This window comes from Misgurnus anguillicaudatus, unplaced genomic scaffold (genome assembly GCF_027580225.2).
Source record: "Misgurnus anguillicaudatus unplaced genomic scaffold, ASM2758022v2 HiC_scaffold_26, whole genome shotgun sequence".
In the NCBI taxonomy this organism is placed as follows: Eukaryota; Metazoa; Chordata; class Actinopteri; order Cypriniformes; family Cobitidae; genus Misgurnus; species Misgurnus anguillicaudatus.
In genome coordinates this window covers 3,480,874-3,492,895 of record NW_027395276.1, presented here as the reverse complement: position 1 = coordinate 3,492,895, position 12,022 = coordinate 3,480,874, and the positions used below count along the sequence as shown (strand labels likewise).

Below are 12,022 nucleotides of genomic sequence, written 5' to 3'. Positions count from 1 at the left end.
TGATTTAGCATAAAGCAAGCATGATTTAGCATAAAGCAAGCATGATTAAGGTTAAAGCTAGCATGATTTAGCAAGTAGCTAACATGATTTAGCATGAGGGTAGCATGATTTAGCAAGTAGCTAACATGATTTAAAATGAGGCTAGCATGATTTAGCATGAAGCTAGCATGACACTGACATGATTTAACATGAAGCTAGCAGGATTTAACATGAAGCTAGCATGATTTAGCATGAAGCTAGCATGATTTAACATGAAGCTAGCATGACACTAGCATGATTTAGCATAAAGCTAACATGATTTAACATGAAGCTAGCATGAGTTAACATTAAGCTAGCATGATTTAAAATGATGTTAGCATGAAGCTAGTATGATTAAGCATGAAGCTAACATGATTTTAACATGATTTAGCATGAAGTTAGCATGATTAAACATGAAGCTAACATGAAGTTAGTAAGATTTAGCATGAAGCTAGCATGATTTAACATGAACCCTTTGATTTTTGGTTCATTCACACTGCCAATGATTTTCCCAAATCTGTGTTTATGCCGTAAAGACACATGATGTGTTTAAAGTCCTGCAATTGATAGGTTTTATCCACAGTGTCTGAAGGTTTGTTATTATTGGATATTTCTCTCTGCAGAAGACTGCATTTCTGTTTATGATAAGACTATAATGGAGTGCATGATGCGCTGTTCTAGAATGCACATGAATTAACCCAATTTCAAAGTGGATATTTGAAACTCCCTGAACTCTGTCCTAGTCCAGTTTGCAGACATTTCTCATTGTGAATATGAATGTAAATGTTCATTTAAACCCCCATTTTAAAAAGCTGAATGATATATCGTGTAAGCTCATGTGAGCGACTGACGTGCTAGAACTTTTATTCTGCTAAATGATCTCTGCTTCAGCGCGGATAGTGACAAGCTCCCTGATCTCTGCTTCAGTCCAGTTTGCCGACCTTTAACGTTGTGAATGTTAATCTGTATTTAAATCCCTCCTTTAAAGAGCTGAACCATAACTTTATGTAGCTCACTACCACACGCACCCTCCACCACTCTTTCTGTGTCTCATTCACACAGAGGGCTTTCCAGGTATGTTACTAGGTCATCTTTACTGGAACAATGCCAGAACATCTACAAGACATGTTTGCGTTCACACAAATGCCTGTTTGCCAATTTTACGGATATTTTCTGGGACCAAGTGCTGTGTGAATGAGGTTATACTTTACTTAATTACACGAACACCGATGCAAGCACTTGTTCAACACAGTTTGGTGGTAAGCAAGTGGGTGACTGTTACCTTAAAATAACTCTAACAATCAAATGTATAATTTTCCTCCTATAGCACTCATTTATATAATAACTGTATAACTGAGGATGCAAAGAAGAATTAATACTGTTTATAATGGACAGCCAGACAAATTCAGGAATGCAGCAAACATATAAGACCAGATGTTTTATGTGCTTGCATAAAGTACTGTATGCCTTGTGGACCTTTTTGATTGTCTATCCAATATACATGATTGTTCATGTTTGCCATAGGGACCTAAATTTAAATATAAAAATGTGATCGTAATAAAAAATTTTGGATGTTTCAATTTCGGGAATAGTTCGGGACAGGAAACAAAGGCAACAAAGAGAAACCTCTAAGGTTTAAAGGTGCTGCTTGCAGAGACGAGTGTAGGAAACAAAGACAGAAGACCTGACGAGAATGTTTTATTATTAAATTTTTTTTGTTATGTACATGCACATTATTATTTACAATAAATTTCTAAGATACAAAAATATGTGACCTTGTAAATGAAATCCAGGCTACACTCTTAATGTCTAATGACATGTAAAGTTTGATTTCACTAATCTAACATTCAGTTCAGTCTTTGGCATGACCTTACTCAGTCGATATTGAAGATATCAAGATTATATTTTTACAGAATGTTTTCTGTGTAGGATGATTTATGTAGAAAACAGTAAATCACAAAGAAATACTTTGCTGGGTTTTCACAGGCCATGTCCCATTTAACATATGTGAATTATCTTGAGACTAAGGGCTCTATCTTACACCCGGCGCAATGCAGCGCAATGCGCGACGCAAGTGTCTTTCGCTAGTTTCCACCCTAATTTTCACGTTTAGCGCCGCGTTGTTTAAATAGCAAATGCATTTGCGCCCCCTTTGCGCCCATGGGCGTTCTGGTCTGAAAAACGAGGTGTGTTCAGGCGCATTGTTGGCGCGTTGCTATTTTGAGGCAACTAAAATAGACTACGCCATTGACCAACAAAAACCTGGTCTAAAGTCTAAAGTCAATGGCGCAATATGTTTTATGTTATTTAAAGAGCGCATTAGTAATATGCGCCTATAAACGGGAGGACAACGCGGGTTTGCTTATCACAAAGTACATAAATACGCAGCAGCACAAAAATGCTTTTAAATATGAAAGATTAAAGGATTGAATTTAAGAGATTATTATTGAGTCTCTTGGACATATTTATAAATGAGGACTGATTATGAGACGTTAGAAGGCGCAAAGAGCTGCTTTACCTGCAGCCTGATAAGTAAATAAATGCTTTGCTTTAAACAAATGCGTCTGTTTTTAATTTTTTTTTTTTAATGCTACCTCACGGATTTATTGTATATGATGACTCTGTACCTGTGGATATGGCGAGATGAGAAACATTTGTAAGTAATGCTTAAAAAAACTCTTTGCTAAAAAAACGCTGTCCAAAGTGCTGAAACGTGAGGAGAGCCGTTTGTAATTTCTTTATCTCCTGTTTGTTACAAATAAAGTATTTTTAGAGTACAAACCTTATCTTACATACTTGTAAATTATTTTTTGATGATATTGGATAGCCATAGATTTAAAGCAATTACAAGCCTGCTTTTTACTTCCATGACTAAAAGAAAACGGGTTTTAAAGGTTTTAATAAAAAAATAACAATTTCAATATAAGTGAAAAACAACACAATTATTTAACATTAATCTTAAACTGGGGATCTTCTACCACCGCTTAGTTTTTCAGTTTACAAAGTCCGTCATCTAAATAGGGATTAGACATAGCGCCAGCGCAACTTGCTTTTAAAGGGGATGAGAGCTGAGACTCTCATTGGTTTACTGCACGTTACGCCCAAAATACTCCCATTACAATAGGACCTACCCTTTTCGACCATGCGCTCGGCGCAAAAACGATTTTTCCCGTCGTTAAATTAGCAAAAGTGGATTCAGACACGCCCATTTAGACGTTGCGCTGTGCGCTTTAGACAATGCGCTTAGATCGTTAAAATAGGGCCCTTTAACTTCTGAAATCCAAATTGTAATATTTTATCATTTCAAATGCAGAGCCTGAGATATTTTTAAACAATGTTAAAGAAATGTCCATGTATTATGGGCTTGAATCGCTTGTTTATTTTATCATTTTGTCCAAGTAATTTAAAAAAACCCGATTCAATTTTAGTTTTATATTGAAATACATTTATATGTTGGCAGTATATTTTTGTCCACAAACGTAATTGAATTTTTTTTACCTTAAGAGTAAACCATTTTGAATAGTATAAGAAATATTTTGGTTAAGTGTTTTAAAACGTTTAAACAGTAGTAGTATAGCAGTGTATAATATACAGAATATTTAATTTATATTTATGTGTGACACATCTAAATATTCTGTTACTGATTTATCCAAGTTGTTTATGTGTTATATTTGTCAAATAAATAAATTTGCAACGGTTATTGAGAGTGGTGTACTTGTTTTTAGTTGTTATTGCACAGAAGCATTATTCTGGATAAGTGTGAATGAATAAAGGTTTAAATTAATAAATAAGTGCCCGAGCCCGCTCAGAGCGGCTGAAATTGCATCGTTTAAACATCGGCACAAGGGCATTTGCGACGAGATGCCCACATCTCTTCACCTTTGACTCTCTGATTAAATTATAAACTTTGGTTTAGCATGAAGGTAAGTGAGTTATTAGTATAAAACCTAGCTCTATATTTATAAAAACAAAGTAAAAAAATTTCTCAACTCTTTCAATATTCTCTATTCAACCCAATCTCTTTCAAGACAAAGGGTAAGTAGATGTGCAGTCAAATCATTTTAAGAGTGAACTCAGAGTTTCAGTGCAAGTCTGACACCTAGTGGACATTTAGTATATGACAAATAAATCATTTTGCACACGATTCTCAAAGGTTGGTTAATTTGTGCCGCTTACTGGGGTGAAAAGCTTCATGTTGTTCAAAGTGAGTTTGACAGTAAGATTCAAGACACATCAGACAGGACTTAACAGCTTTGCGTTTTCTTCCAGTGCAAATGTACCCCACATCTTTAGATCCACTACAAACCTCGGTGGTCTTTAGATTCTCCAAAGTCTCAGCAAGCACCACATTTTTATTTAAATCAGGTCTTGTATTGAAGGTCTGTCTGCACTGAGGGCAGCTGTAGTTTCTCTTCTGATCATCTTGATTCGTAACTGTGTCCACAGGGAATGGTCACTGGATCCTTCAGTAAATCCAGACAGATTGAACAGATGAACTGATCCTGGACCACTGAAATACTCGCTTCCGCCATATTAACAGACTGCGCAAATACAGTTAAGAAACACTAAGTTCCGGTGTCCCATCCACTTCCAATGTTTCCTGGCTGGTTCTGTTATTCAACCCAATATCACGCAAATACGTGACTATTTCACGTATGGACCAACGTGAAAATGTCACGTTTTGCCGCGTTTGAACGTGAGCATGTCACGTTTTCTGTTTGTGTCATTTTCACGTTTTGGTTACTCAACTTTTTTGTCCTAATTTCTTACCATTGTTGCTTCGGTTTAGGGTTAGATTTACATAAAATGACATCCTTACCTAAACAAACTCTAACCCCAACGTCAGGTGACAATTGGTTAAAGTTTAGAAAATATAAAAGAACAAGTCTTGTATCTTTTCTTTTTATAAACCAATACTTAAAGTGACAAATACTTAAAGTGACATATAACACAAGCACCAAATCTAACCCTAAAACGAAGCGAAAATGGTTTGAAAATAGGACAAAAAAGTTGAGTAACCAAAACGTGAAAGTGACACAAACAGAAAACGTGACATGCTCACGTTCAAACGCAACCCAGTCTCACCCCTTCAATACTATTAAGTCCGTTGCATTCTCTTTTCTATTTTCTTACCATTTTCTACCATTTTCGCGTCGGTTTAGGGTTAGATTAATGCCAGGTGACAACTGTTTAATTTCGCGTACCTAATAGTATTGAAGTCCCCAGTTCGTCAAAAAATGACGCGAAAGGTATACCCTCCGCGTCAACATATTGACGCATTGTCAAGTGTCGTCAAATATTGACGCCATGGGTGTGAGACTGACAGTGTTGCCAGATTGGGCGGGTTCCCGCCCAATTGGGCGGTTTTGAATTTGATTGTGCGGGTAAAAATTGGCTTGGGCGGTTGTGCAAAAATTGGGCTGGTTTGGGATCAGTTGGGCGGGTTTGAAACGTGCATTTTATAGGCTAATTATTTAACAAAAAACCCAAATGTGCAGGTATTTCATGACGTTCCTAAACATACGCCCACTGCATGTGTTTGTGTTGACGCCACGCCGATGATGAGTCCGCGTTTAGCCAATCACAAGTGATAGCAGCCAGCCAGCTCTCTCAGCGGGAAATCAAGATGTTACAAATAGGAGTTGGAGAGTGACCCGGGCCTGAAGCAAATGGATAATGCCTTTTAAATCGGAAAATAGCACTGCAAATTCTGCAACACGGACTCCGGATTGCAACGTATACGTTGCTTGTCACACATAGGCCGTGTCTCAATGCGAATGCTGCAGCCTCCGGAGGTCGCATTTCTAGGCTCCATATACGTCATCGACTGTCTTGTCTTAGAATATTAACAGTTATAAAGTTGACTTTTATTCTTAGTTAATAGTAAATTGTTGTAATATGCTTATACCTTGCGAATGTAATGGTCAGTTAACTAAAATAAACCAGGCTTGATGACGTATGCACCCTGCATACGCGACCTCCGCAGGCTGCAGCTGGAGTGAGAAACGGACATCAATTACACGTGTTTGAGCCGTGGATGAATTATCGGAGCATTTCAGGTGAACAGAACCAAATGTTCGGCTGTCATTTAGTCAATTGTGGAACCATGAACTTCAGCCAGACATAGTTCTGAAAAGTTCAGATGTTCACAGTGTTCTTCAGCTTCCTTGCAAGTTAACGCACAACCAACAGCCTATTATTATTGTTCTGCATTTACTGCTTAAGGTAAGCCTATTTACGATCTCTCTCTCACACACACCTATTTATCAAGAGTAAAAATACATTATTAATAATAATATAAATAGATAAAAAACGTTATTAACAAATTGGGTATTTGAATAATCACAAAACACTTAAATATACGCTGTAAAAGTGCATTGTGCGTGTGGGCGAGGGAGCATAATGTAGCTGTTGTGAACAAGTTATGTCATTTTGCTAGTGTGGTTCTGTTCTGGTGTCGCTAGCTATAGTATGTTGCATTAATTGTGTAAGTTAAAATAACTAAATGCTAATCAAATTAAACCAAAATGTTGATTTAAATATTTTGGGCGGTTTTTTGTGCGTTTGGGCGGGTTTTGGAACACTTTTGGGCTGGAAACCATCAACTCTATCTGGCAACACTGGAGACTGTGTTATCAAACGCGGCAAAACCGTGACATTTTTACGTTGGTCCATACGTGAATAGGTTGCATTAACTGATGCAACTAGAAGACTTCAGGAGATGATCTGCTCTCAACATGACAAACTCATCGAGGTTTACTGTCGCACTGATCAGAGATGTATTTGTTTGCTTTGTTTGGTGGATGAACATAAAAATCACGACATGTATCAGCTGCAGCAGAGAGAACTGAGAAACAGGTATGAACAAATGCACCTATGAAACTTATTCATCTCTTTATAACTTAATCACTTTTCAACCCAACCACACCCATACTTGGCTGTAATGTTGGGAAGTTTGAATCTTTTTCGTGAACCGACCCTTTCGGATCGTTCGTTTTAAAGAACCGGTTCAAAAAACGATTCACCAGTTCTTTAACGTCCTAACTAGGTAATGACGTTATTCAAAGCTAATTCTATCATCAAGGAGGGTAAAATAAAGTAAAACATGTTTAAGTAAAGTCGTGTATGGTTGATTTAGCCTATTCTGCTAAATCATCTATCATTATTTAGTTGTGCAACTAAAAAAACCTTCAGTAACTTTAAACAGAAATAATGATTAAGCTCATAACAAATTTAAATATAATCTGCACACACAAGTTGCACATACCTAACATTAAACACATTTAGTAAAACGCTGTTTATTATAAATAGCTGGACCATATTTCCAGTGCGTTTTATGGTAATATTAAATAAAGTTACTGTCAATCATCTTATAGTTCATACATGTTATGGAATCCCAGTAACTGTATGTGTGCTGCGCATGCTCAGTATCATCGAAGTTCACCAGGTCTCGGTTTAGTCAGTGTACTATTGGGGAGAGCTCTTATGAAGAGTTGAAACATTAGATACACATTAATCTAAACATTGGGGGACCACTAGCAATTTTGGGCCCCTTTTGAAACAATATGAGGTTAGGCGCCCTACCACACCCATTTCGCACCAAAAATACATGCCAGCCTAGCTATCTAAAATCTTTGTCTGCAAGTTAATAATACATACCTATAGCGTTTTTTAGCGCTATTATCAGTATTTAGTCAGAGACCTCCCTACTGAAAAATCCAGAAAAGACCAGCATAAGCTGGTAGCTGGTATTAGCTGGTTTAAAGTTACAGGAGCTGGTCTAAGCTGGACCTCCCAGCGTGGCAAAGCTGGTCAAGCTGGTGGGTCAGCTGGTCTTCTTTGTTGGATAACTCTCCTCCTGGGGGCTCATGATAGTAAAGGGTCCATCAAATGAACACTTCGGGATCTTGCCGAAAGTACTTTTTGCCTGCTGTTTTTGGAATACTATGAATTTGGGCATACTACTTGCCTCACTTACTGCTTTTTGCCTACTATATAGTATGAAAGCCTCTCTCAACGTGACTCCAGTCCTGAGGTAGAGCTGGGGATATATCGGAGGGGATTGTTATGCGCATCTCATCAATATAGCTGGTTTTGTGATTAAATCGGCACCACCTGTTTTGCGATAGAGTGGCATTTACTACACAAAGCCATAGTTCACTGTCAATCGGGACAATTTCACATTCATTATTGAGGAAGAATGTGCGATAATGAATATGTTATTGCCTAGCGTGTCGGTGAACTACGGCACTGTGTAGTAAATGCCGACTTTACTGATGAGATGCCATGACAATCCCTTCCGTTATATCGCCAGCCCTATCCTGAGACTTCGTAAGAATGGATAAAACCATGAAGTGAATGGGGGTAATTTTGCCAGAAATGCAGAAACAAGCTATAACTTTGTTTTATTTGTAACTCTTTGATAGATATAATTTCTATTACATTACTACTATTACGTATTAAGTGCTAGGCCCTTCTACTAATCCAGTATATCCGTACAGAGTCTTCATAGAGCTTCATCCGACGCTGCGTGTTCAGCCCCTCTGTCCACCCCAGTCCTCTTAACAAAAAACTGAACAAAAAAACACTATTAGTCTCGATTACGCAAATTGATACTTGTCAAGATCTGTAACAGTAATGACTTTATATTTCTACCCTCCCACTTTTGTTTTACTGAGATTTCTAATCCCATGCGAATTGACCATCAATATTCCAGAGTCAGACGTCCTGTGGTAAAATTACATTACTCCATCTACCCCCATAAAACTAATCCCATCCAAATAGGGCTTCAGTGGCACCCCTTGAGCATGGGTCATTCACTCACACTTTAATGCTTTTTCGGCCTAATCAAGGCATAAGTGGCTGCTTAGAGCCACTATGACCACATAGGTGCGTGCAAGAGTACACAAAATGACAGCTTGACTGTAAATCAAATATAGTATTAAAGATTACTCGCTCAAACCCTACCCGACTAGTTCAGTTATCTGTTATTTATCTGTTTAACAGAGATTACTGGAGGACAAGCAGAGAAAACTCCATCAGAGAATCCAGGAGAAAGAGAAGAAGCTTCAGGATCTAAGAGAGTCTGTGAAGATTCACACAGTGAGTTTTGATGAATAAAGAAACATAAATACTGAAAGAAGTGTTTGAGATTGAGTTGAATGTTTCTCTCTGTGTGTGTTAACAGATCTCTGCACAGACAGCAGTGGACGACACCGAGAGGATCTTTACTCAACTGATCCGATCCATTGAGAGAAGACGATCTGAGGTGATACAACTGATCAGAGATCAGGAAAAGACTGCAGTGAGTCGAGCTGAAGATGTCTTGAAGAAACTGAAGCAGGAGATTGATGATCTGAGGAGGAGAAATGATGAGATGGAGAAACTTTCACAGACAAAAGATCACATCAGTTTCCTTCAGGCAACTCAACACGGTACACTACAACATACATTACATAGCCAACAACTTGCTTCTTCTGCTGCACCTGATAGGGATTTAATGGTTTGGCGTAGGATTTGGTTGCGCACTCCCAATTCTTTAAGCAGCCTGATGGTTGACTTGCCCATGAAGCCTCTGCAACTGAATTCCACTGGGCAAACCTTGGCTTTCCATCCACGTTGCTCAGCATCAGCTGCCAACTCGTTGTACTTAATGCTCTTGCGTTCAAATGCCTCTACAGCAGCCTCACAGGGAACATAAGCTCTATGATGAGCATGATATGGAGTGAGGAGGACCAAAGCACAAGGTCTGGTCTGAGGTTTGTTGTGGTGATCTCAGAAGAGAAGTAGAGCTTATGGTTCAGATCTGCTATAAACTTCCAGTCTTGAGCCCTTCCGAGCTGGCTGTCTTTGCACCTTCTCAGATGAACTAATAAGTGCATTGTGTTTTCTACAGCAATATTTTTAACAAAACATTCAGAAATAATGTTTTAAAATAATAAAATGCAATGTTTCTCTATCATTTACATAACAAGCAAAACAGTAAATTCCTCTTCAGACAATCAAGAAACGTTCTTGGAACATTAAAAATACTGAACACTTTTTATGTTGGCGGAATGTTTTGGGAACTTTCAAGGAACGTTCTTAGAATTTTTCTCTGTAAGCTGGGATGTAGGTTTGTGTTGCGAAGAAACTCAAGTTTTTGTCATTGTGTTGTGTTCATGTAGAGATTTCAGTCTCTCTCTTCATCTCCTGGATCTTCAGACAACATCACTGTCTCTTCTCTTCTCTCTTTTGATGATGTGATGAAATCTGTCACTAAACTGAAAGAAAAGATGGAGGATTTCTGTAAAGAAGAGATTGAAAAGATATCTGAGAAAGGTAAAGAAACATCTTAAACTAAGACTGTGATTTACTCTCAGAAATGAGTCCTACAGTAACATCAAATATAACAGAAGAAATACAGAGCAGATTAAAATGATGATGATTTTATATGAGATTTAATCTGATGATCTCACTTTATTTTCTTTAGTTTCATTGTTTAAAATTATTTCCACCAAAGAACCCAAGATCAGAACAGAGTTCCTACAGTGTAAGACACATTATATTATTATTGTTTTCTCATTATTTTCTCATTCATTACATTCAGATCATATAATACACTACTGTATAACACATTTTCTGATATTCATTTCAAATAGACTCTTCATTACAAAACCTTAAAGTTCTTCAGGTGAACACAATCTGAGTTATATTAAATAATATCCTGACTCTTCTTAGCTTTGTGATGCATTGAATTGTGTCTGATTTTTAGATCTCCATAAATTGAATCCATATGACTGCAGTGTCATAAATGTCTTTTAAAGTGAAACAAAACATTTCTGAGATAAAACCATTCATATTATGAGTTTATGAGATTGATACATCATATATTAATGTATGTAAAGAACTGCAATTCAATGTGCCGCCATATTGTCCACCATTATTGTAGTTCTTTATGTAAGGGTCGCTCGCTGTCATCAGGAAACATCATTACCATGAACAAGTGTGTAGCTTGCATCATTCGTTAGGTAGATGGTCCGTGTCAAAGTACATTACATTAAATTTAGCAAACACTTTCATCTAAAGCGATTTATAAAAGTGAGAAACACAACAAAGTAAGATCCACATGAATGCCAGGACTCAGCAAAATATTGGTCAATGTTCACCCTCCTGACTTCATTCTCAAGTTTTAACGTTGTGACTGATCAGTGTATAGATACTGTATATAAACTAACCTGACCTTTAAACTCATATTAACAAATGAATGATCATAGAAGAATGACTAGATGCAAACAGATATTATAAACTAATGCAATTAAAATATTATGTATTTATTTTCCTCAGATTTCAGGCTTTTTTTCTGGATCCAAACACAGTAAATGGGCGTATCTGAGGAGAACAGAGCGGCTTCTTGGACTGTAACAGATCAGAAGTATCCTGATCATTCAGACAGATTTAATGTTTATCTTCAGGTGTTGTGTAGAGAGAGTTTGTGTGGATGCTGTTACTGGGAGATTGAGTGGAGTGGTGATTATGGTGTGTATATATCAGTGTCATATAAGAGCATCAGCAGGAAGGGAGGATGTCAAGAGTCTGGATTTGGACTTAATGATCAGTCCTGGAGTTTAAAGTGCTCTCCATCTGAATTCTCATTCTTTCACAATAATATAAACACGGATAGTCTCCCAGTAGTCTCCAGTTCTTGTAGAATAGGAGTTTATGTGGATCACAGTGCAGGAATTTTGTCTTTCTACAGCGTCTTTGACACAATGACCCTTATCCACAGAGTCAACATTCACTAAACCTCTCTATCCTGGGATTATGTTAGGTACGAGCTCAACAGTGAAACTGTGTCAATATAATTGAATTGACACCTGCATAGATATTGGTATATTTTTATTTAAGCAATATCGCTCGAGTAGGAGTGTGATATAGCTCTATATCATCACGGCTGTGATTAGGCCAGATGCAATCACAGCTGTGATGATATAGAGCTATATCACACGACTCCGAGAGCGATATT

The 12,022-nt window shown here is 37.5% G+C and overlaps 1 pseudogene; it reads left to right on the top strand.

Moving 5' to 3' along the window:
• Positions 1-3,935: 3,935 nt before the first annotated feature.
• LOC129443434 (tripartite motif-containing protein 16-like) lies at positions 3,936-11,865 on the top strand (annotated as a pseudogene).
• The last annotated feature ends 157 nt before the right edge of the window (positions 11,866-12,022 follow it).